General features: G+C 45.2%; 1 protein-coding gene across 2 annotated transcripts in view; it reads right to left on the reverse strand.

Annotated features, from left to right (window-relative positions):
• SEMA5A (semaphorin 5A) overlaps positions 1-23,183 on the reverse strand; it is a 463,746-nt gene that overhangs the window by 350,608 nt on the left and 89,955 nt on the right. For both annotated transcript variants that reach the window (XM_032415338.1, XM_032415337.1), the window contains exon 2: positions 7,481-7,572. The gene's annotated coding sequence lies outside the window, so the exon portion shown is untranslated. The remainder of the gene's footprint in view (positions 1-7,480; positions 7,573-23,183) is intronic.

The raw sequence follows: 23,183 nt of genomic DNA on the forward strand, positions 1-23,183 counted from the left end.
GTGCGTGCCCTGCGGAGGCCTCCTATCTCATGCTCCCACCTGGGTGCACAATGGCAGCGTGACACAGTTCCACGTTCTGCAATGGCTGATAAAAAAGTGGGCAACTGTCCACACTCTCTGATGCACAACGTGTGTGCATGTGTATGTGTGCGTGCGTGTGTGCGTATGTGCGTGTGCGTGTTTGTGCGTGCGTGCGCGTTTGTGCATGTGCGTGCATGTGTGTGCGCGTGCGTGTGTGTGTGCATGTTTGTGCGTGTTTGTGTGCGTGCGTGTGTGTGTGTTTGTGTGTGCGTGTGCGTGCATGTGTGTGTGCGCGTGCATGTGTGCGTGCGTGTGTGTACGCACCCACACACTCACATGTGCTCGTAGCCCCGAGCTCATGAAAGATGACTTATTTAAAAGGTGCTGCATAGCTGTGGTTTTCCTCTATTTGGTGTACACGTTAGCAGCCCTTAATTACTTTACCAAAAATTCAAAGCTAAGCCACCATGCTGGGTTTTAGCACATTTCTTTCATTGACCACAATCCTGACTTAGTGGCCTTCATGAGTTGTTTTTTTTTTTTTAATTTTATTTTATTATGTTATGTTCATCACCATACATTACATCATTAGTTTTTGATGTAGCGATCCGTGATTCATTGTCTGCGTATAACACCCAGCGCTCCATTCAGTGTCTGTATCTGTATCTATAAACCTATATACCTATAATCTACATGTGTATCTCCATGTATCAGTATCTACATCTAGATATCTGTGTCTGTCTTTATCTACACCCATCTATATCTACACCTCTATGTCTATCTACCTACATCTATCTATATTTATGGCTTTATCTACATCTATCGATCTATAAATATATATACACATTCAACTGACAGATTCGCGCTCCCAGTATGGCAGGGACTCCATAAAGACACATCACTGTTGTTTTTTGAACATGTACATTTCAATAACTAATTTACAGGAAATTGGACTTCAGGGTTCTGAGCCTGGCTCAGCTTCATGACCTGACAGTCTTGCTGTGCTGTGCTATTTTTATGTTTGAGAATATCTACTCCTTGAAGATGATACTGATGAAATTCTCTGTGACACTGACAGGAGGTCCAAATACTGAATTTAAGAAATGTAAATGCCAGGAAGGAACTGACATTGGATCCTACCATGCAGGGGGCAGGGCCACTGGTCTCTGTCCATGTGCTATTTATCTACTGTCCCCTTCCTTTTCAGCCATCTTCACATATTATAGAAAACCATTAGGGAGAAAGAGACTTCGGAGGGACTGCACACTCTTTCCTCTCTCAGATACACTATGAAGAATGTTCACTTATACTTGAAGATGGCAAAGACTACTCAGAAGGCAGCAGACTGGGTTATTCAGGCCTCAGGTGGACAGTTTGGGGAGAGGTTATAAAGGCTTCAGCAAATCTAATTATTTAATTATTGTAAAATCATGAAATAAACATCTTAAATGTAGCACAATCAGAAGGCTAGCAAGGCACATTTTTATTGCACTCTTAAGGACCATTAGAGTACGTTATGTTTTACAAAATTTCAGTCTAAATCACTTCATTAAATAACACATACTTAATGAGTGCTTACCGTGTGCCACAGCATTAAGCCCTGGGACGAGAAAGGCAGTCAAGCCAAGCGCTTCGCAGTGTGAACAGAGAAGACTTCTTGTACACCACAAATACTACAATGAATCCAACTTTAAGTTGCCATTGTAGGGACATGCACAGGGGTGCGGGGACACAGAGGAAGTGCAACTTCATTCATCTGGTCATGGAGAGGGAAAAGAAAGGTCCAGAGAGGTGACATGTGAACTGAGAAATGAACTAGCAAATATCCACCCGCCGGACAGTATGGGCTTAAATTATACAGAACACACCAACTGTAGTTGGAAGAAGAGGGGGAATAATCCCATTCTTCCTCATGCAGACAAGCTCATAGACTTCCAGCCCTGAGCCCAAATTAGAAATAGGGTTTTTCTCACCCAGTTTGGAAAATCCCGAAAGATCTATCTATCCATCCTTCCTTCCATCCATCCATCCACTCACCCACCCATCCATCCATACCTCTATAAATCCATCCATTCAACAAATAATTATTGACAGCTTTTTACTTCTTGGGCTCTTCTCTATGCCTGGAGGGATAGAGCAAATAGGCAAAACTCTCTGCCCTTATGGAGCTTACAGTGCAGGGAGGGCAGAAAGTATGCAAATGGTGGGGCTGGTGGGCAAAGAGGCAAGGTCAAGGCACTGAATGTTCACGGACTCCAGTGGGCAAGGGGATGAGCAGCTGAGGTTAAGAGGAAATGGCCAGAGATGTTTAGGAATCACACCAGGGAAATGTGCCCTGAAACCAGATGAAGAAAGTGCTTCCAAGAAGAGGGAGGGATGAGCATAGGAAAGCTGACTGACTGACCTACCGACTGACTGCCAAGTGCGATGCTGACACAGCCTTGACCCCCCGGTTCAGCAGCATGACTCTAACTGGTGACCTGAAGAGGCAGTACTGATGGAAGACTGGTGGTCAAAGTGAGTTCAAGAGGAAATGCAAACAACAGGAATTGGGGACAAGAAATATAAGCGAGTGCTTTTAAGGAGTTTTTCCATTAAAAAAAAAGAGAGAGAGAGAGGTGTGGGTTGTAGCTGGAGGGGAAATGAAAATCAACGGGTCATTTTTTTTAAGACAGTAGATATTTGCATTCCTGTTGGAAAGATCCAGCAGAAAGGGGAAAATGAAAACTGATGACACTGGAAAGAGAGGGAAGAACAATTTAAGTACTATCTTCGAGTAGGAGAGAAGGAATGGGGGTATTGGTGCCCAAGCTGGAGGCATGGCCTCAACTAGACTAAGTCTGGGTGGCCACTAGGTGGGATACGTGATTGGCCAGCTTGAGAAGGTGCTTCACCTTCCACCCATCCCTGTGGCAGGGAGGTGGCTTCCTATGGGAGGAGGAGGCACAGTTCTCAAAAGGCACATGGCCTCTGAGCAAGGCAGTCACCACCCACCCAAAAAAATAATCTGAGCTTGGTAAAAACTTAGATATACCCAACTTATTTCTGAATGCTGGAAACATAAAATCTATTCACTATTCTTAGATACCCTTATATGAAAATATGGTGGTATTTACTTCCCAGAATCTCCTAACCATCTTTCCAACCTTTGATTTTTCTGCTTCGGTTTAACCAATAATGGTTACTGTCCAAGCTGTAAGCAAAAGCGAATGAAGCAAAATGACTCTGATCCCTTTGTGGCCTGGAAGGCTAAAAGAGACACAAACACACATGAAAACCACATGAAGAGCTCCAGTGGATAAGACATGAACTGATTAGGTTGCAGCCCTGAAGCTACAGAAGCCTCTCCAATACTCTGACCTGGAGGCCACAGCGCAGGAAAACCCCACATCCCATGAAATTCAAAAATCCAAACACAGGCTCATTTTTTATGCCCTTAGGAAAGTTCTGCCAAAAAAGATCTTACGCACAGTTTCATCAAGGGGGTAATATCCTTACAAGCACATGTAAATCTTCAAATCCAAGCAATTAACCCCACACACATCTGCCCCTCTAATGGGTGTGTGAGAAGACGCCATCACCAGCCTGACTCAAACACGAAGCGAAGGAAAGAAAATGGATTCTGAACTTGACCATACATCTGTGATTCACAAATAGTTATAGTGGTCATAAAGACAGAACAAAACATACTTCGCAGACACTCACCTAAACAAATGAGGAAAAGGGCCAAAATCCCATATAGGAGAGACAGCAAGGTTTCCCCAGCTCCATAATGGGAAATCCGATGCATTCTAACATAGATAGTGGAGGCATATAATTGTCCTGTCAGTGAACTTGGGAAACGAGGAGTGAAGTACATGTGACCAGGCAAATCAGACCTGCACGAGCCTCTCCAAATCGCCTCCTAGAGATTTTCCATCAGGCTGACGAGGCAACAGGACAGGAATAATAGGGAGTTGAGTCCACAGCTTTAGTACTTCTGACATTATTAAGAATGACAGGCTAAATCTTTATCCCAAAATACCACCACTCAGCATGTTTAAGCAAGTGATGCATCTGTGTCAGTAATATACATAGAAATGCACCAAAAATATCACGAAATAAAATTCCAATCAGCACAGCAGCACCAACTGAAGCCCTGAGCGCAACTCAGTAAGCATCTTTGTTTTCCTATTTAGTCTTTTTGTCTCCACAAACCCAATCAAGTGTCTCATTGCCTCTTCCCACTCTCAACTGATGTTCTTTCACTTTCCTGATTTTACAGCCAAGAAATCTAGAAAACCAAGAAAAGTAAAGCTAGAGACCTGAGTTGTGGTTAGATCTGTTCAAAGCCAGGTTAATCTCCATCTCGAAAAGAGAAATCTAGTCAATTCTCTCTCTTCTGGAATGTATAAGCTAGGAAACCATTGTTGCAGGGACATGATAACTCATAATTAATATTTTAAGTGAGTGCGCTAAACTCAACAAGTGAGGACACCAACCAATACATACGTGATTCCACCAGTACAGTCTCTGTCTTGCAGTCACACCACATAACACTGAATGCAAACACCAGAAGTGCGGTACAAACATGAGATTAGCACTGTGATAATGACTTAATCATACATAGCATAATGGGTTAAGTTCTATTATATAAAAAGCACTGACACACAGTTGTTAAAAATATAGGTTAAAGCTGTAGAACATCTCAAAATGCGAAACTTAACCTTATCCTAAGGGGATTAATGAAAGAATGAAATAATTTCAGTTGTCTGGCCATAAACTACATTTCTATTTGTAGGATGAAGCAATGTGCAGCTGAGATCTCTCATTCATACAAATATCTTAATTGTCTGAACATCCTCATTAGAGTAAATTTGGAGGTAGATTTTTGTCAGTGAGGAAAAAGAAAGGCAGACTATAACTATGAGACAAATTACAAAGAACAGGATCTATTTTTAAATAACTGAGCTGTTCTCTGAATTCCAAAGATGAATATTTGTAATAATATCAGAAGAAAGTAAAGGAAAATCTGTATTAAATTCCTAAGCACCGATTTCATTATGAAAAAAAAAAAAATTTGGCAACACTGTAATAAACTTCTTTAAATTTAAAAGGATAAAGTCAAGGGCACCTGGGTAGCTCAGTTGGTTAAGCGACTGCCTTCGACTCAGGTCATGATCCTGGAGTCCCAGAATGGAGTCCTGCATCTGGCTCCCTGCTCATTGGGGACTCTGCTTTTCCCTTTCACCCTCCCCTCTCTCATGCTCTCTCTCTCTCATTCTCTCTCTCAAATAAATAAATAAAATCTTAAGAAAAAAAAAGGGTAAAATCAACAAGCAAATGAAGTGGGGAAATATTAACAACGAAGAGTTAATATTGTTAAAAAAAAATTCTGTTAAAATCCGTTAAGAAATGTGCTGAATCTCAATAGCTAAATAAGTATAAAATAAAGACAATTCTCTTACACATGTATGTTCCCTCTCTCTCTCCCCCCTTTCTCAAAGTAATGGTTAATTATCACATAATTAAGGGGCACCTGGGTGGCTCAGTTTGTTGAGTGCCTGACTCTCGATTTCAGCTCAGGTCATGATCTTGGGGTTGTGGGTTGGGGGCCCCGAGTTGGACTCCATGCTGAACATGGAGCCTGTTTAAAATTCTCTCCCTCTACCCCTCCCCCATGTTCACATGTGCTCTCTCCCTCTTAAAAAAAAATTATCACATAATTTAACAAAATCAACCAAATAACATAACCAAAATGAAGGGACAAAAAAAAAAAAAAAACTAATGATGCTCCATGATAGTGAGGTTTTACCAAAAGAGACCTTCTAACATATTACTAGTGAAGCATAAATATCTACAACACTTATGCAAAGCCAATTGGCAATCTTATTGAAAATGCTTGGCTTTAAAATAGTAAGTCAACTGCAGCTATTCTGACCTAATGAATGAACCTCCAGGAGGCCCCCCTTCACCCATCTTTTTAGATGATAACCAGTACAATAGTCAGATAGACCTTCAGGTGTCAGAAGTATCCTTCTGTAAGAAGAAGTTAAGTACAAAAAACACAGAACCACCTCCTTTGATGTATGTGGCAAAGGAAATCACCATGTTATCCCATGATTTACATACATCAGCCTTGTTCAAACTTGACTCTTATAAACATCTGGTTTTGCTCATAATAAAAGAGGAAGATTTGATACCAGAACACTTTCGAGCAACACAATTATCAGACAGCCCAAAATAATTGCATGTTTGCCCTAATAAGTATAAGCAATAGTATGTTTAAGGGTACAGAATAAAAATGTCACATTTAGAAACTATACAGAGACCAAAAGAGGAAATGCTATCTGAACTTACTTCATAAAAGAGCTGTACATTCTAGACTAAAAAAATCACTCAAAGAACAATGTGTATCAAGCCTACTTTGAGCAAAGCTGCAGTCTAGGTCCCTGCCTTACGCCCTACACTTGGGGCCTGCAGACTTATGTCAAGCATCGGACACAAGATGCACTTAACTCTAAAGAGTAGGTTTTCGCAATTACAGTAGACTTCATTAAAAGTCACTTATGATTAAATCCTGAGCATCCAAGCCAAATTTTGTGAAAGGACTCATACCTACTGGCCACTAAAACACACTCATTCTCCACACAGTGAGATCTTTGAGTGCTGTACGTAGATCAGGGCTCAGTAAACTACACAGCCTGTGGGCCAAATCCAGCTCAGCTTGCCTGGTCTTCGTAAATAAAGTGTTACTGGAACACAGCCACGTTTGCTCATTTACCTACCGTCTGTGGCTGTTTTAGTGCTACAAAGAGGATATGGCCAGCAAATCCTAAAATACTGACTACCTCACCCTTTTCAGAAAAAGTTTTCCATCTCCTGATTTAGCTTGCTGTTTGAAAAACTAATTTCTTTTTTTTTTTTTTTTTTTTTTTTTTAAAGATTTTATTTATTTATTTGACAGAGAAAGACGCAGCGAGAGAGGGAACACAAACGGGGAGTGGGAGAGGGAGAAGCAGGCTTCCCGCCGAGCAGGAAGCCTGATGCGGGACTCGATCCAGGGACTCCAGGATCATGACCTGAGCCGAAGGCAGTCGCTTAACCAACTGAGCCACCCAGGCGCCCTGAAAAACTAATTTCTTAATATTCATTGTGAGCTTCTCTTTAAGGGAATTTTTTCCAGTAAGGGAAAAAATTAAAAAGCGTGCCTGCCTTATTCTCAGAAAGCATTCCTCGCGCTATGAAGTAGTATTATGTTAGGGTTAAGAACAGGGGTTCAAATCCCAGTTCTGCCTCTGACTACTTGGGAAATAGTGAGCAGATTACCTCACCTCCCTGTGGCTCCGTTCCTTTCTGAAAGCTTGCTCATTCACTGCCATTTTTAACAGCAGAGATAAGTGTTACTCATAAGCTATCACAGTGTCTCAATCTACAGAACTGTTGGTTTCTTCATTTCCCATTGAGGTGTCTGACTTACCAAGGAGGGAAAGGTGGGAACGTTTCCTGGATCATGTATCACACTGAGGATCCACAGCACCTGGGCGCTCAAGCCCAACTCACACGCCGGCACTTCAAAAAAGAAAAGAAAAAAACAGATCCTATGAATCCATTTTAAAGGAGGCTGTGGTCATTGCTTATCGATTCTAGAAGCTTCCATTAAGGCCCAGCACAACCAGCAAGCTGTTTTAGCAGTGTAAAACTTGGAGCAAAGAGACCCAGGACAGCTTGGAAATCACAACAAGACAGCCCATGCACCAATGGGTTTTCTTCTTCAGGAAAAGAAAAAGAAAAATTCAGATGCTGTTAACGTATGCAAACAAATCTCATGAAACAACCAAAAGGACCATCATTTCAAAGCCATTTGAATTACTTTAAGCATTTTGAACATCAAATTCAGATTGGTTGTGTGAATTTACCCATTTTATGATGGCTCATTCATCCTGTTTTGGGGTATATATTGTACCTTAAGTAATGCGTTTGAAAAATAAGAAGTAAAGGCAGAAGGTATAGAATAAACTATACCAAAAAATATGAGTTTGTATTTTTATTTACACATTAATTTGGGGCACAATGTTGAGACTTTATTAGGAAAAGAACTGTAAACCATAAAAGCATTCACTTCACTAAAATAATCTCATCTAATCGCCCCGCAATCTCTTCAGTTTAACATAAAAATCCTGAAAACTTGATACTCTAATGTGACAGAAAGACTACCACAAGGCACCAGCCTCGGTAGAATGATGTATGCCAGAAACGGAAGAAATGGATTACTTTTCCTTTCTGATTCATAAAGAAACAAGTCCATTAGTAGTGAGGGACGCCTGTTACTTCAAATCCTGCCCTTTTAGGGCTCACGCGTGTTCTGTTGTCCTAGTTCACATAGTTTCTTTCTACCCCACGTGCTCTGCAGCTTCTGGCTTCCAATAAAGCCTGGAACACACCGATGTTGCCTATCCTGACACATACACTTGGGTAGCAGCTAGAATGATGATGAGAAAAAGGGAAGAAGAACTTCCCGGAACATTCTGGAATATTCTGGCTATTCCCACACTGTCTACTTCAGTCATTATCTAGAGGCCATCTGCCTGCAGAAAATAAACTGAATTACAGCATCTGGAAGTTTGCAAAATTTTACATCTGTCGAAATCAGCCGTTTGGAAGTCCTGAGGTTCAGAGGCCAGAGGGCAGTCAGTGGCTAAGTGACACGTCTCTCCATGAGGCTCCCTGCCTCCATGAGGTGCCTTGGGTTAGTTCATGGGAAGCAAGGGGGCAATCCAAAGCAACACATTCAGAATTGCCCAGCAAGGCTTGCTCAGCCCAGGTGTGCACACACACTAAAGCATCGCCAAGCCCAATGTGGTCCCAGCTGAGTCTTTGAAAGCCCGTGACATCATCCTTTGGACAGGAGGAGGTGCAGATGCAAATCCTTGAGGCCAAAAGAGGAGTAAGGGAGCTCTCCCCAAGGTAAGAAGGCATACTCAGCCCGGGAAAAATTCCTAGGAGCGGCCAATTCCTTTCTCACACCACCAATAATATCTCATTTGGGTGTGGCAACAAACATGCTAGCTGGAACTTCTTTATAAAACGGCATGTTTGAATACACCAGCATCCTCTCTTGAGTCCTACAATCTGTTTTAAAATTAGCACTAAAATTCCTTTGCATTTGTTTATTTCGTAGTTAAAATTTAAGTGTCAGCATTGGACAGACCCACTCATTACTGCCAGGAATACCTGGCAATTTCTACAGCCTCGCATGTGTCAGAATTAAATTTAAAACAGGGCTGATAATTAGACCTGGAGGCTGAGCCCTCCTATCCTCCCCCAGTGTGGTCATAAATTAGCAGATGTGGTCCCCCAGCTAGGACATCCAAGAGTCATGCCTGCAGAGCATGGCCATCCTCTTAAATGCCAAAAGGCTCAGAGGCCAAAAAGGACACTGTTAAGAATTCAGAATCATTGACTCAACCAGATAAATAGTTCAGGAAGAAGACATCCCGGCACAATCCAGGCAAGGACAACCCACAGCATGGAGCGCATGCTCCAGATCCAACTTTCTGACTTCAAAATCAAGCCCCCTCCTTGTGAGAAGGCAACACTCCAATGGCAGAATGCCCAACACAGAGTTTACATGGTTTGGTGGACAACACAGCTCCCTTCAGAATCCGAAGCTTAAACCAGAAACCCCTTCCTGCAGCAGGATTCAGGGGAATACACCCTGAAAGGTTCTTACTCTGTCTGTGTTTACATCAATGTTGAAAAAGACATTTTACCACCTTGGTGCCTGATGGCCAAGCGAACAGCATTGGGACCTTCTACTCTGCAAGGTCAACCATTTAAGAGGATGGCGTTCCACCCTCTAACGGAATACACCACACTCAACACGACACCCACATGTGCCAAGCAGTGTAGGCTCAGGAGTAGAAGCCAAGGCAACAAGGCAGTGACCTTGTATAAGAGCTCAGTGAAAGTCACAGACAAAGGCCCCTTCGGGTGTGAGGGCTGAGCGCTCCCCTCCTCCCCAGTAAGGTCATAGATTACCTGATGTATAAACCATAAATCACTGACATATTTTCCAGAAAACTAAGAAGAAAGTCAAAAGGCAAAGAAACTACAAAGCCCCAGAGGGTTGCCTCAGGCTGGAGGTCCGAATATTTTAAAATGGATATTTAACTACCCATTAAATAAGAAACGGTTTATGTTTTATTAAAACAAAAATGTCCCCATTTGACTCAATTCCATATTATCCTTATTCTTTTCTTTTAGCTTAGCAGCCACTTTGGTAGAAATAACGTCCTAAGTCCTTGGCATCAGAATTCTCACTGAGAGCCTCACTCCAGAAAACACTGCCCCTGCAGACGCATGTGCCCAGCTGTTTCTGCAGTAAACCTTCCCTAGAAGTTGCACCCTGTAGTCACCTTCACAGGCTCTTAAAACAGTCTCTTAATTGAAATGCATAAATAAAATTTAAACATCAATTATAACTTACTAAGTGCCCATCAGCACATGGCTTTCTGCTAAAATATGCAACCTCCCCAGCCCGACCTACTCAGAATGAGGAAAAATGTAGATTTAAACATTCTTCTAGAAACCAAAGGTCAGCTGAGCGGTGGCCTTTCTCCTACAGATACATGAGAGAAATTAAAATTTCAGGCCAGTCTTAAAAGCTCAATATAGAAACTGTACCACAGTAAAATCACAAGAAATAAAATGAAAATGGATGAGACCACCTGGCATCATACAGATGTTTAATGGAGTCATGGAAAGAAACCCCACCAGGTACAGGCTCAGAAAACCTATAAACTGTTGGACCAGGGTTTCCTAGCTTGCAAGAACTTTACCAGTGGTCATGGGGCTCAACTAAGAGACATCTTGTATTCAGTCAATTAGTTAATTAACTGCCACACGGCCCCATGGCCACGCCTGGTAGGTGGTCAGAAAACAAAGCAAGAACCAGGGGCACCTGGGCGGCTCAGTTGGTTAAGCGACTGCCTTCGGCTCAGGTCATGATCCCAGGGTCCTGGGATTGAGCCCCGCATCAGGCTCCCTGCTCAGCTGGGAGTCTGCTTCTCCCTCTCCCTCTGCCTTTCCCCCTCCGCTCTCTCTCTCTCTCTCCCTCCCTCTCTCGCTCTCTCTCAAATAAATATTTTTAAAAAAATAAAAAAGAAACTCAGAGGGAAGGAGTTCATGAATTCATCAGTAAACGAAAAAGGAAGAGGAAAGCCATTGAAAACGCACACAGAAACTGCCAACAGGGTGTCATGGGGGAGACAGCACCAGCCCTCACCATCTACCTGTTGAGGAAACCCCAACTCTGGGGCCAGCAGATAGGAGACTGAACAAAGTAACTCATCTAAGATGGAAAGGCAGGACTAGAGGGGCTGTTAGGACCCCGGACAGAAAGCTGTCCTTTACTCAAATTTGTGGAGGAAAACAAGAAAGCAATCGGGAGAGTGGATTCCAAATGGGAACCCAAGGCTGAGGAGCAGGAAGGGGCATCATTAAGAGTGGCAGGCCTCTGCCCAGCATGGCCAGTTGGGGGGAAGGCTCAAAGGAGCCACTCCACAGAACTCCTAGACTAGAAAAGCAGCCGATTAGGGAATGCTATCATGAGAAAAAGATGAGATTTCATCCACAGGAAGGGGGTCATTGAAGGCTCAGTGAAGTACCAGAACGAGAGTGGTGTTTAGGACAATCAATATGGCGGCTCTGCAGACGGACAGACAAGAAGGGGAGAAGCCAGAGGTCAGGAGCAGTTGCCACTGAGAACTCTCACTGAGAACTGAGATTTGAAAATACTAAAGACAAAAACAAAAACACACGGAAAAAACCACACAGCTATAAATCAACAGCCCATTTCTACAAACTATTACTTATACAGAAAGAGTCTAGAAGCTGAGTGTGGACTCAATGATGAATGAATGTCCCTGCATATAAGGCAGTAATGTAATCCATGAGAATCCGAACTTTCTCACTGTGAATTAAAGTACAAATGAGGGTGCCTGAGCGGCTCAGTCAGCTAAGCGTCTGCCTTCAGCTCAGGTCATGATCCCGGGGTCCTGGGACTGAGTCCCACGTCAGGCTCCCTGCTCTGCGGGAAGTCTGCTTCTCCCTCTGCCTCTGCCTGCCACTCTCCCTGCTTGTGCTCTCTGTCAAATAAATAAATAAAATCTTTAAAAAGAAAATAAAATACGAATTAAGGAAGTGATATTATTGTTGTTGGCTCAAAAGTCCAAGGCCACTGGTTTGGTTGGGAAGAACAATCCAGAGAATCCCCAGGCAGAGGTGGATGGGGGCTGAAGACAAATCAGACGATTCTCTGTACACACAGTGCCCCTTTCCGAGACTATCCCTAACTTTGCTCTTCCTGCATGAAGTCACCTCGGACAATCTCCGTCGTCCGCTTCACATACGTGTGCCCCATGGGACGGTGCTTGGAGAAATCAACAGTGGGCATTCAGGGTGAAGAAAGATGCTGCTGGAAGGGAAGGCAGGCTCCTGTGGGGCAGGGGCAGCGCCGGAAACCCCCAGCCATTCAGAAAAGAAAAGGAGAGGGTCCTGGGTGGCTCAGTCGGTTAAGGTCTGCCTTTGGCTCAGGTCATGATCCCAGGGTCCTGGGATCGAGTCCCACATCGGGCTCCCAGTTCAGCGGGGAGTCTGCTTCTCCCTGTCCCTCTCCGCCTCTCCCCCCCCCACTTGCGCTCACTCTCTCTCTCAAATAAACAATTTTTTAAAAGTAAAGAAAAGGACGTCCCTGCAGCAAGAACAGAGAAAGAGGAACTGAGGAGGCAAGTGTGGCAGAGAGGAGAGCGGGACAGGGACGGGGGCAGGACGAGGCGGGGAGGAGACGGGCACATGGCAACAAGCACCCAGGAAGCAGCAGGCAGATACCTGGGTGCTCTGACGAGGTGCAGAGTTCTAAGGACATAAACCGCCGCAGGCAGCCTGGGCCCCTAGCAACACGGACGAGGGCAGAACCCCTGCTCCCAGCTGCACCCACAATCCTGAGCAGAACTTCCAGCATCTAGGAAAACCGCGTGAAGATCGAAAGCAAATGCACAGAAAGCATGAGGTGATGAAGGTCTGTGGTGACGGTGGTGGCCTGTCCCTCGGCTCATCCCAGGTGCGTCTGAGGAGCAGCCCTGTCCCTGGGCTCCAGGCTGAAGCCGGCTGGCACCAGAGGCTGGCTGGGGGAGCAGCTTCATCCCGATCTCCCCAAATATAGGACTGCTCACTGCTTTCCATTCAAGACAGGCTCAGGACTCAAAGGTTACAAGTTAGGGCCTTGTTTTTCCTTTCTTTTTTTATTTTATTTTTTTTTAAAGATTTTATTTATTTATTTGACAGAGAGAGACACAGCGAGAGAGGGAACACAAGCAGGGGGATTGGGAGAGGGAGACGACGGCTTCCTGCTGGGCAGGGACCTGGGATCATGACCTGAGCCGAAGGCAGACGCTTAACGACTGAGCCACCCAGGCGCCCTTCCTTTCTTTTTTGAAAGACAGGTCTGCTGTTCGGGTCAATATCGCCGCCACCTCAACTTGGAACACTGTTGGACGGGACGTTTGGAAATGCTGAGAGCAGCACGAGAAGGTGTCCCAACTCAGGACCTTTCCCTTTTGTGAAAGGTGTCCCATCACCCGTAGGTAACTGTGCTGCTCCCCAACCAAATTCTGCCATTGCAAAGAGCCCAAAGTGAGGAGTGTCCCCGTAAGCACGGCATCACGGCAAACCACTGGGGCTTTCGAAAGCTAGAGGCCTTACACAAACATGTGCGACACGACAAATGTACAGGGAGGAGAAAAAAAAAAAAAACACTTCAATCCGGGCTTGCGAGTTGCTAACCATACAGTCTCACCACACCCAAAAAGGAAATGGTTTGCCTTCCTTTCTTCATCAGTATACATACATGGCCAATCAGACATTCTTCTGCATCACACCTGAGCACAGGATGTGTGGAAGAATGACAAGCAGAAAGCCAGCGTGGCGCGGAAGGGCTAGGGGCTCAAGGAATTCACCCTTTGGAAGAGCTTTCCCCAAATCAGACACGATCTCTTTAGTCACCAGCTAATCATTTTCCGTACAAATAATGCCACGTATGGATCAATACCGGTTAATAAAGAATCTCTCTGAGAGTCATCGCAAGTGCATTTTCAAAAGACAAGTCCCAGATGTCACAATTTCCCTTCTTCAAATCCCTGGCTGTCCTGAGGCCAAAGCAGGAACACCCAGAGACCGGCCCCAGGGATGGCTGTGGCTTCGTGGACAGTGTGTCCTCACATGGGGACACAGGGCCTCACATTTCGGTCACTTAATGATGCAATCACCTGGCTGTAAGACCAGCAGAGGCAAATGCTACCTCTCTGAACAGAAGAGCAGGCACTTCCGAAAGCTGAAGCCAAAGACAGAGAAACGCACTTGCACTTGGAGCTCTCACACCCAGATCCGCCGAGACCACTCCCTCCTTCAGACAGGTGGCGGTTACTGTGAAACCTGCTGGTTTGGCAATATTAAACACAGTGGAAGCCTACAGAAAATGGAAGGTGGAAACCGGGATTTCATTTCTCCAAGTGTTGACTGATTCTAACAACATTTGGGAAGAAAGCAACCCAATTGTTTTCCATTTAGTCTTCGTGCAGAGTCATCCTTTGCCAAGCGCTGAAAGCTGGTAGGAGCTGCTGACCCTGGAATGAATACCTCGCCTGAGCGACTGGAATAAAGCTGGAGCGAAACACCTCGCATCCCTTAATTCCCACATCAGACAATGAGATGTGTTCTGAGCCGCCGAGACACATGGGAACAGAAGGAGGAAAAAGAGAGGGGCAAAAACGGCTTCTTTATTAAAGCAAACAAGTTGCTAAAAACTAAGCAACTGCTCAGTTGCTTAAAAAATGAGCAATTTCTAAAATCGGCTCTCTAAGGACATCACCATCTCTGAAGGGTGACTACTTTATTTCTGCCACCATGGGCCAAATTTTCAAAGGGCAGGCTCGATTTTCACGCAGGCGATTCTGAAGGGCTTACACAAGTGGTTAATTTGCATGGGCAATTGGCCTCTCAGCTTTCATTTTGACAGCTAAATTGATCCATCCTTTGTAGACTAAAAATCTCACCACTCCGAAAGAGAAGGGCGTCTGAGGCTTTTTGTAAAATGTGGTCTCTCAATTCCTACTAATTCAGAACAATGCAACCAATAAGACCTACCCTGTAAGCAGAAGCTTGCCCACACAAAAGACAGCCAAGATTCAATTCTAAATCTCAATTCAAGATGTAATTCTAAGATCAAAATTGAACTTTAAAAAAATTATTGAATTACTTGTGTTACTTAACTTCTATGAAAGCAGACAGGAAGGGCTTGGGTTCGTAGATCAGTACTTCGGTCATTCCATTAAGAAGAGGGAAATGTCTGCCACAGATCAAGTCTGCAAGTGGCACCAGAACCTTCCCAGAACAAAGCTGAACTGAGGCAGACAAAGGTCTGCTGCAAGAGCGTGGAGAAAAGAGGACTGCTTATCCCTGCAAAGAGGGCTGACCATGGGACTCACAAAGAACTGTTAGCAAAATGGCAGTGGGTTCAATCACTCAGAAAAATATTTTCCTAAAAATAAAAATAAAAATAAAAAAATAACAGATAGCAGGTTTTAGAAGTTGCTAGCCATAAAAGAGGCTCTGTCTCCAACTCAGAGAAATGAAAAGATGTTCTCCTTCAACTCAGTAAGGGTGATAGCTGAGTACAGACCCATGCAAGCCAATCCAACATGCACGCTGGTCTATGTCAGTCCTGGGTCTTCAGTGGCTTGATCTATTTTATGTACCTCGAGCCCAGAGTTGGTGCTTTACATGGGATAGGGTGATCTGGGCCAGGCAAATTTTGCTTTGACTTGGAAAGCAAACTATGGTGTTGTTTTCTGGTTTAAGCCCAGAGAGTACTCTGAAGTCTCTCTGAAGACATGAAGGAAAAAAGACTTTTAAATCCAGCTGAAATTAGTCCCAACTACCTGGTGGGTCTTCCAGTGTCAAAGGCGGGCACCAAGGGCCGCAGAAGGAAGAGGCAGCTCATATTGCTTCAGTCAAGGTGCTCAAGGATGGGGACTCATCCCACGTAAGGACCCCTATCATGTTTTTGAGACAAACAGAAGGCTTAACACTATAAGAATCCTTGGGTGTGTTATATAACCAAAAACCTAATTCTGTTCTATTTGTCATCCTCTCAATATAAATTAGTGATAAAAATAAGAACTAGGCTACTACACAGTGAACCAGATGGTGTCTTACCTTCCTATAAACACGGCTGTGTTTACACACGTGGGGGAGTAAAAAAGATTTTATTTTTTTACATTTGGCAATGAGTCATGTTGTCCATTTCAGGACGAACAGTACTGAAACTTCCTCCCCATGAAAAACCAGCGCAGCTTCCCTAATGTTTAAGAACAACTGTGTCCGCTGCCTCAGATTAGCGATGAAGCGCTCTTGCCCATCCTGCAGCTCCATCAAGGAGACAATCTGATCAAATCAGACTCACAAAATGCAACCAGGAGGCCGGGAGTGTCCTGTTGCAGGCCTGCTGCTTCTTTGTAGGAGTCCAGACGCTTCTTTCATTTTGTGTGCAAACACGCCCTTAAAATTTTCAACCCAGGAGGCTGAGTTAACCGTGCCCCATTTGCCTGATCCGTGTCCCCATCCTTGCTGAGGGGACATACTCAAGGACCGAACCTGGGAGAGCCGTGCTGAATCATCTCGGGAAGTTTCTGAGCTTACTGATTACAAAAGGAGCCACAGTTAATCCCTAACCACTTCATTCAGTAAAAGCCCAATCCATTGAAGCAACTGGAAGGCAAACAGGACCAGTTGGAAATGCAGACCACATTCTACGAAATGATATTTCATTTTCCACTGACAAGCTCCGCAAGCAAATATGTCAACACAGGTGACGTGGGAAGGACCATGCCTGGGAGTATTTGCCCTGCCCTCAACAGCAGGGTTGGGTTTATGTTTCTTCTTCATGAAGCATCAAGAAAACAAACCCCGGGGCGCCTGAGTGGCTCAGTCCTTAAGCGTCTGCCTTCGGCTCAGGTCATGGTCCCAGGGTCCTGGGATCCAGCCTTACATCGGGCTCCCTGCTCGACGGGGAGCCTGCTTCTCCCTCTCCCACTCCCCCACTTGTGTTCCCTCTCTCACTGTGTCTCTCTCTGTCAAATAAATAAATAAAATCTTTTAAAAAAATAACAAAAACAAAACAAAACAAAAAATCAAACCCCTCCTCTGTTGAGCAAACAGCATGAAACTGACCACTGGTGTTGATCTGTTTTGTTCTTCCGATTGTACAGGCTGCCGGGACGGTTAACGGCCCTCCTTGTGATTCATATGAAGTTCATCCGAATCCAGAACTCTGTATTTCTTGCCCTATAGATGACATCCGATTGGTCCACCGCCATCACCCACACCTTCCCGCTGGCTCTCTGAAATCTGCGTGTGTCCTCGGTGTCCCCGTGTGATGCGGCTGCCTCTCTTCTGTGAACGAACACTCAGCCCTCCCTCTGGCTACCTCGTATCATCCTCCACTGCCTATCTGTCGGCCTCCCCATGTCAAGGGCAGTCATTGTGTCCCATGCCACTTTGAATCCCCGAGGCCAGGCCTCCGTAAATGAGCATGTTCAAGAAAGACATCTGAGAGGGTCTCCTTTTCACTTCAAGGGTGTGTGTAAATAAATGTTAACAGACCAGGCACACCACCTAAAGTCAGCTTCTAGAGACATCCTTCCTATGTGACATCACCATTCCATCCAAATCACCCAAGGAGCTAAACGGGGCCGGAGCCCAGATACCACCCGCTCCTCATCCAGGTTCAGAGCACGGCGGGCACTCAGCAGGTGCCCAGGTAGGAGGCGTGGATGGAGGCCGCGCAGGAGACAAAGTCTGGAGGAGAGAAAATCACATCTTCCTGGCCTGGAGGCACGAGGCTTGCCTTGATCCTACCTTCGCTGAAAATAAAATTCTTTTTTCACATCTCTTTGGAAGATTTTCAAGCCTCAGAAGAAGTTTTCTGATGCTATACACGCAGGTTCCGGGCCCCGTCCGTACTCTTGTATAATCCAAATCTATCACAGACCCTGCTGCACAAACATGCCGGTATCTATCTCCCCTCTTCTTGCCTCCTGAGCCAGGGGGCACACCCAAGGATCCTTCTACAGCCCCCTCCACCCCGAAGAGCTCTCTGCGCGCTCAGAGATGTCCCCACGGACAGACGGCAGCTCCCGTGAACAGTCAAGTCAGGAGAACAAGGCCAAGCTGGTGGCCAACGGCGAGCAGTCAGGAAAAGACTTTTCCTCCGTAATATGAACATTATCTTTGCGAATCTCAGGCTTATACTGATAATTCCCTCAGGAAGCCCATTTTTCTCAGGTATCGGGAGAATTATTAAGTAACAGTGACTCCAGTTTGTGAATTAATGATGTTCAGCTGACCAAGCTGCAATTCTGCAGGCGCTGACCGAACCGAGATCCACAGTTCTGCTTCCCGGCTTCTGTCCTCGCTCTCCAACCAAGGCTTTCGAGCACCTTCACACAGGTAGTGTCTCCAAAGCACCTGAGGCTAGGCCTGTCCACCTCGCCTCTCCCCGCTCGCTCCTGGGTCCCTGCTCCCCCAGGGAGCTGCAGAGAAAAGACACGTTTCAAGTGTCCCTCCTTCACTGTCCCGATTCCAATTTCCCATGTGGCCTGAGGAAACACGCACGCGCTCTGGCCGACATGAACATGCAATTATGATGTAACAGATCAAATCAAAGACTTAAAAGCATTTTAGGTAATAATGAAGCACCGAGAAATCACTACGTTCTTGGGGGCATTTTATGCTTGACTTCAAAATGTGCATTTTAATCTCGACGTTACGTCTCTTGACTCTGTTAGTTTATAATCACAATCCCGATGACCTCTTTTCAGGCCCATGGAAGCGATTCTACTCCATGAGGGTCACGAGCCTAACAACTGAATCCAGAGCTTTAAGTAAAGTCTGTGTAACTCTAGCCTAGAAGACGAAACAATGATGCTGAAAATAAAGTCCTTGCTTTGGGATTTTTTTTTCCCCCAAACGATACAGAGTCAGGTGTTGCACTAAAGACACTCTTGGCAAATTAGGCTTCTCATCTGCGTCCTCTCTCCTGGACCGGCAGACAGCCGGCATCTCAGCCAGGCTCCTCGTCTGTCCCCCCGCACATTAGCACCTAACTAGGGACTTCTCGTCAGTGCACACTCACTGTCAACACCAGGGAAATGAAACCATAAACAACACCCCTCATTCGAATGGAAAGCTGATGGCATTATGGGGCAGGAGAAAGGTGACAAAACTTGTTATTGAACAAGGAACAAAACGTCTTGCCCTGTTGGCCACTTACTTCTTCTCATGCTTCAGCTTGCCCTGGGAAGAAAGGGCATGGCGACTCATTAATGACGGACAATTTTCAAGCTGTGCCCCATTTCCAAAGATTGCAAAAGAGCTATAAATCAGAAAAGTGGCATGAAATTTTGGGGATAGCTGCTTTTCTCGAAGACTCCTAAGATGAGACAGCAAACCACGATTTGATGCAATGTCATGGTGTTCCTGTCATTCCTCGAGAGAGACACACTCCTCACCCCCCTTCAAATTAGGTCTCTTCTATTTTCCTACTCTGGGGTGCACAAGGATCTTTCAAGAGAAGCTAAAATGACACAAGTCAGTTATATCCATCCTAGGATGAGAGAGGGGGCGGGTCAGGAAGGGCCCAGGCTGACTTACTTCCCTCTGCTGCGAACCTTGGGAGATGCCAACTTCCCTACCATCTCTTGTGGCTCGGCCAAGGATGGTAGACAGGATTTCACCTTCGCAGACAAGGCGTATCCACCTGACCAGCAAGTAAGGACCATGTTTCTACCTGACCCAGTCAGTAAAGGGGAAGAAAAGAATAATCATGACGGAAATCCGAATAATTGACTGGTTTTTATCACTACACCTAAGCCCTCAGCCTTCAAATGATGAACTGTCAACAGAATCTTCCCCTCAGCCCCTTTCAGCACCTCTTCCACGAGCTCCTTTCCATTCGTCAGCCCTACAGGTCGGCATGGGCCCTGCCGGGGCTCCCTCCGCTATGACAAACCCTTAGAGAAAGGAAGGGCGGGGAAGTGTCAAGGACGTGAGCTTTCCTCCCTGAGGACAGTCCCTCCAGACACTGTCCCTGCTCAGAAGATATCTTCATTGTGACTGAAATCACCAGAGGGAGCCCCCTTCTCCCCAAGTCCAATTTGCTTTGACACATGGCTGCCTGTCAAGGAGCACAGGCTTCCCCGAGCGGGGTGCTCCACAGGAATTCCTAAGCCAGCCCCAGCTTGTCAACAGAAGTCAGCAGCTTGGGGAAAAACAGCTGCTGAATCTCAGCCAGGGGGGCGCAGCCCTTGACGATACACGATCTCGCAAGCAGAACGCAGTCCACCCCCGATTATTCCAACCCCGAGCCGCACAGCTCCCGGGGCATGGAGGCTGGCGCTGTGTTGTGGAAACAGGTTTCATGACCACGTCAAAGGAAAACCAGGCCACATTCTCTAAATGCAGACCAAACACAACTTTCCTTCAGCTTTCCAACCACACTCTCCCAAACCAAACTTAAAAAGAGAATGGGAAGTGATGTGCTAAACTGGAAACTAACCATCTTTGTGCCTCACCCAGCTGGGTATTCAAGGTAGGTTTATTACAAAAGCTTCAAAATCACTGTTCTCTTCCAGTTTAATGCAGAAGCACTGGGTCCAGATACAATGATGCCAAAAGCAGGACAGGCAGGAGAGCTCCAAAAGGGGCCGAATTCATCCCCAGGAAGAAGGAAACGTCCTGAGAGCAGCCTCAGAGGCCGTGACGTCTTCCATCAGTTTCGGTGCAACCACCAAAAACACGGAAGAAAATCCTGCTTCCTTACCACAAGCCTAAACATCTACTCTGCACTTGTGAGACTCAGAGTACAAAAGAGTCAAATAACTCCAGACATCACTTCTTTCTTAGGGTAACTGATATTCACGGAAGGAAAAAGAAAAAAAAAAAAGTCAATCCTCATTATTCACAGATTCCATTTTTGCGAATTCACCCATCTACTAAAATTGATTTATAACCCAAAATGTGCCATCGTCTGTGAGTTCAAAGATAATGAATGAACTATATATTACATAAGGTGTCTTTAAACAGAAACGCCTGTGAAACAAGGTCCTTTATTGATGGGTTGATGAGGCCGTTGTGACCAGAAGCTTATAGGAGCCTAACCATAGTTGGCCCCTTGGAGAGATGGGTCGGCATTAACTGATTCTCATTGTTCACGATGATCTTCCAGAGAAGAGCACCACGAATAAGGAGCGTGGACTTGTAAATGTGGGACAGGAACAAAAACACCCTAACAGAGTCCCCAGCTCTACCCAGGAAGGTCAGGAGCTGACTGGCATGAAGGTGGGCTGTGGGATTTGTGTGTGTGGAGTGCGTATCACTTGGTGGAGGGAGATTAGGACCAGGCAATGGAAAGCTGAAAGATACAAGCGATCTGATCATTCCTAAAAAGCAAAATGGTGGCCCTCTGTCTTCAGAGGAGCACTTAACTCATTGCTCTACCTACAAGCCGTGGGAGTGCTGGTGCCTGAATGTCTGCCATTAACCACCGTGGGCAGAGACTTTCTGAAGTCATTCTAGAGGGAAAATCAGACCCCTCAGAAAAGAAATCTGGACAATTACCGGCCATCATGGATGACAAGCCAGTGGCCAAGGTCACTTCCCGAATGAAGGCTCTGGCTTTGGCCCCCAAGACTCTTTAGAGCTCCCACTCTATAATGTGAACCAGATCCCCATCTTCTGCATCAGATAATGAGCCTTGCTCCAGAGATTTAAGGGATGATTACAGTCTAAAGAGCTGATTGTGTCTCATTACACTTGCGATAATAGATTCCTGACAACTGAGGCTATTGACTTGAATTTCCAAATACCAGCACACGTCCCGCGTGGCCCCCTCTGACATATTCCCATCTGTCATGTGTCAAATAGGAAAGTGTGTCCTCACTACATAGCACATAAAGGAGAAAAAGTGAAACTGGTACAGAACGGGGAATCCTGTTCTCTTCCAGTCCAGGAAAGGCTTCCTTGAACTGAGTCACTTTGAGTACACGCAAATCTTTAACATTAAAAATAAAACAAGGAATACAATCCATAAATGCCAAAGAATAAAAAGGTCCAAAGCCCTTCCTTTCTGGCTTCCTCATGGCCTCACAGTTCTTTGCTAGCAACTTCTCCCCTTTCATTATAATCTTAGGAACTGTAACTACTACCTTCTGGAATGGAATTGGCTTCCTTTTAAACTGCTCTCCTTCCTTTATAATGGGGAAAAAAAAAAAAAACTGAGCATCTCTCTCTACTTCGACCTGTACATTGTCAGGCGTCACAAGAAAGTGAGTAAAAATAACAGAGATGGTTCACATGTGTCTTCAGACTAAGAAAAGATACTGATAAAACAGCCTGTTTTCCAAGTTCAAGAAGAGTAGTTTCTACCATGATCTCAAAAAGGCAAGCTCCACAAACACAATCACCAATAAAAACAGAATAGTCTGTAAGAGCGATAAACCAAACCCACGAGTTACAGATATGAGTCAGGCACCAAAATTTCTATCCTGCCGGCATCAGACAGGGCTTTCTCCTGTGTACACCCCGAGGCTGCGAATACTGCAAACTAACCACACGTCTCACGGAGTTTCCTGGTTGGTTCGAGTACTGTTGGCGGATTTCTAGAGAAAGCACCAAGACAGGGCGGCCGCGTGCCAACAGGAACGGGCCAGAACAGGAAAAGGGGTTTCAAACTGGGATCAAGCAATCCTGTAATAAGAAATTGTGCGAATTTTTTAAAGAAATGACTATTCCATCTGGGTTTTCAGCCAAATCTGGCTCTAAAAATTCCCTGATCTCTCAGAATACGAGATGCTAAAATAAGGATGCGTATGTCTATAAGTTAACTGGGAGCCTTAAAGAGATCCGGTGGCAACATGAAAACGGGGCTTGGCGCCACTAAAATCTTGAACTGAAAAAGCAGAGAAATGGTTGGTATTTGACTAAACTTACAGGAGACCCTTCTGAGAAGGGAAAGAGGTCAGCAGGGGACACATTATCTGGAGAGCCTGAAATGCATAAAGCACTTA

The sequence above is a fragment of the Phoca vitulina genome, unplaced genomic scaffold, assembly GCF_004348235.1.
Source record: "Phoca vitulina isolate PV1807 unplaced genomic scaffold, GSC_HSeal_1.0 scaffold17, whole genome shotgun sequence".
In the NCBI taxonomy this organism is placed as follows: Eukaryota; Metazoa; Chordata; class Mammalia; order Carnivora; family Phocidae; genus Phoca; species Phoca vitulina.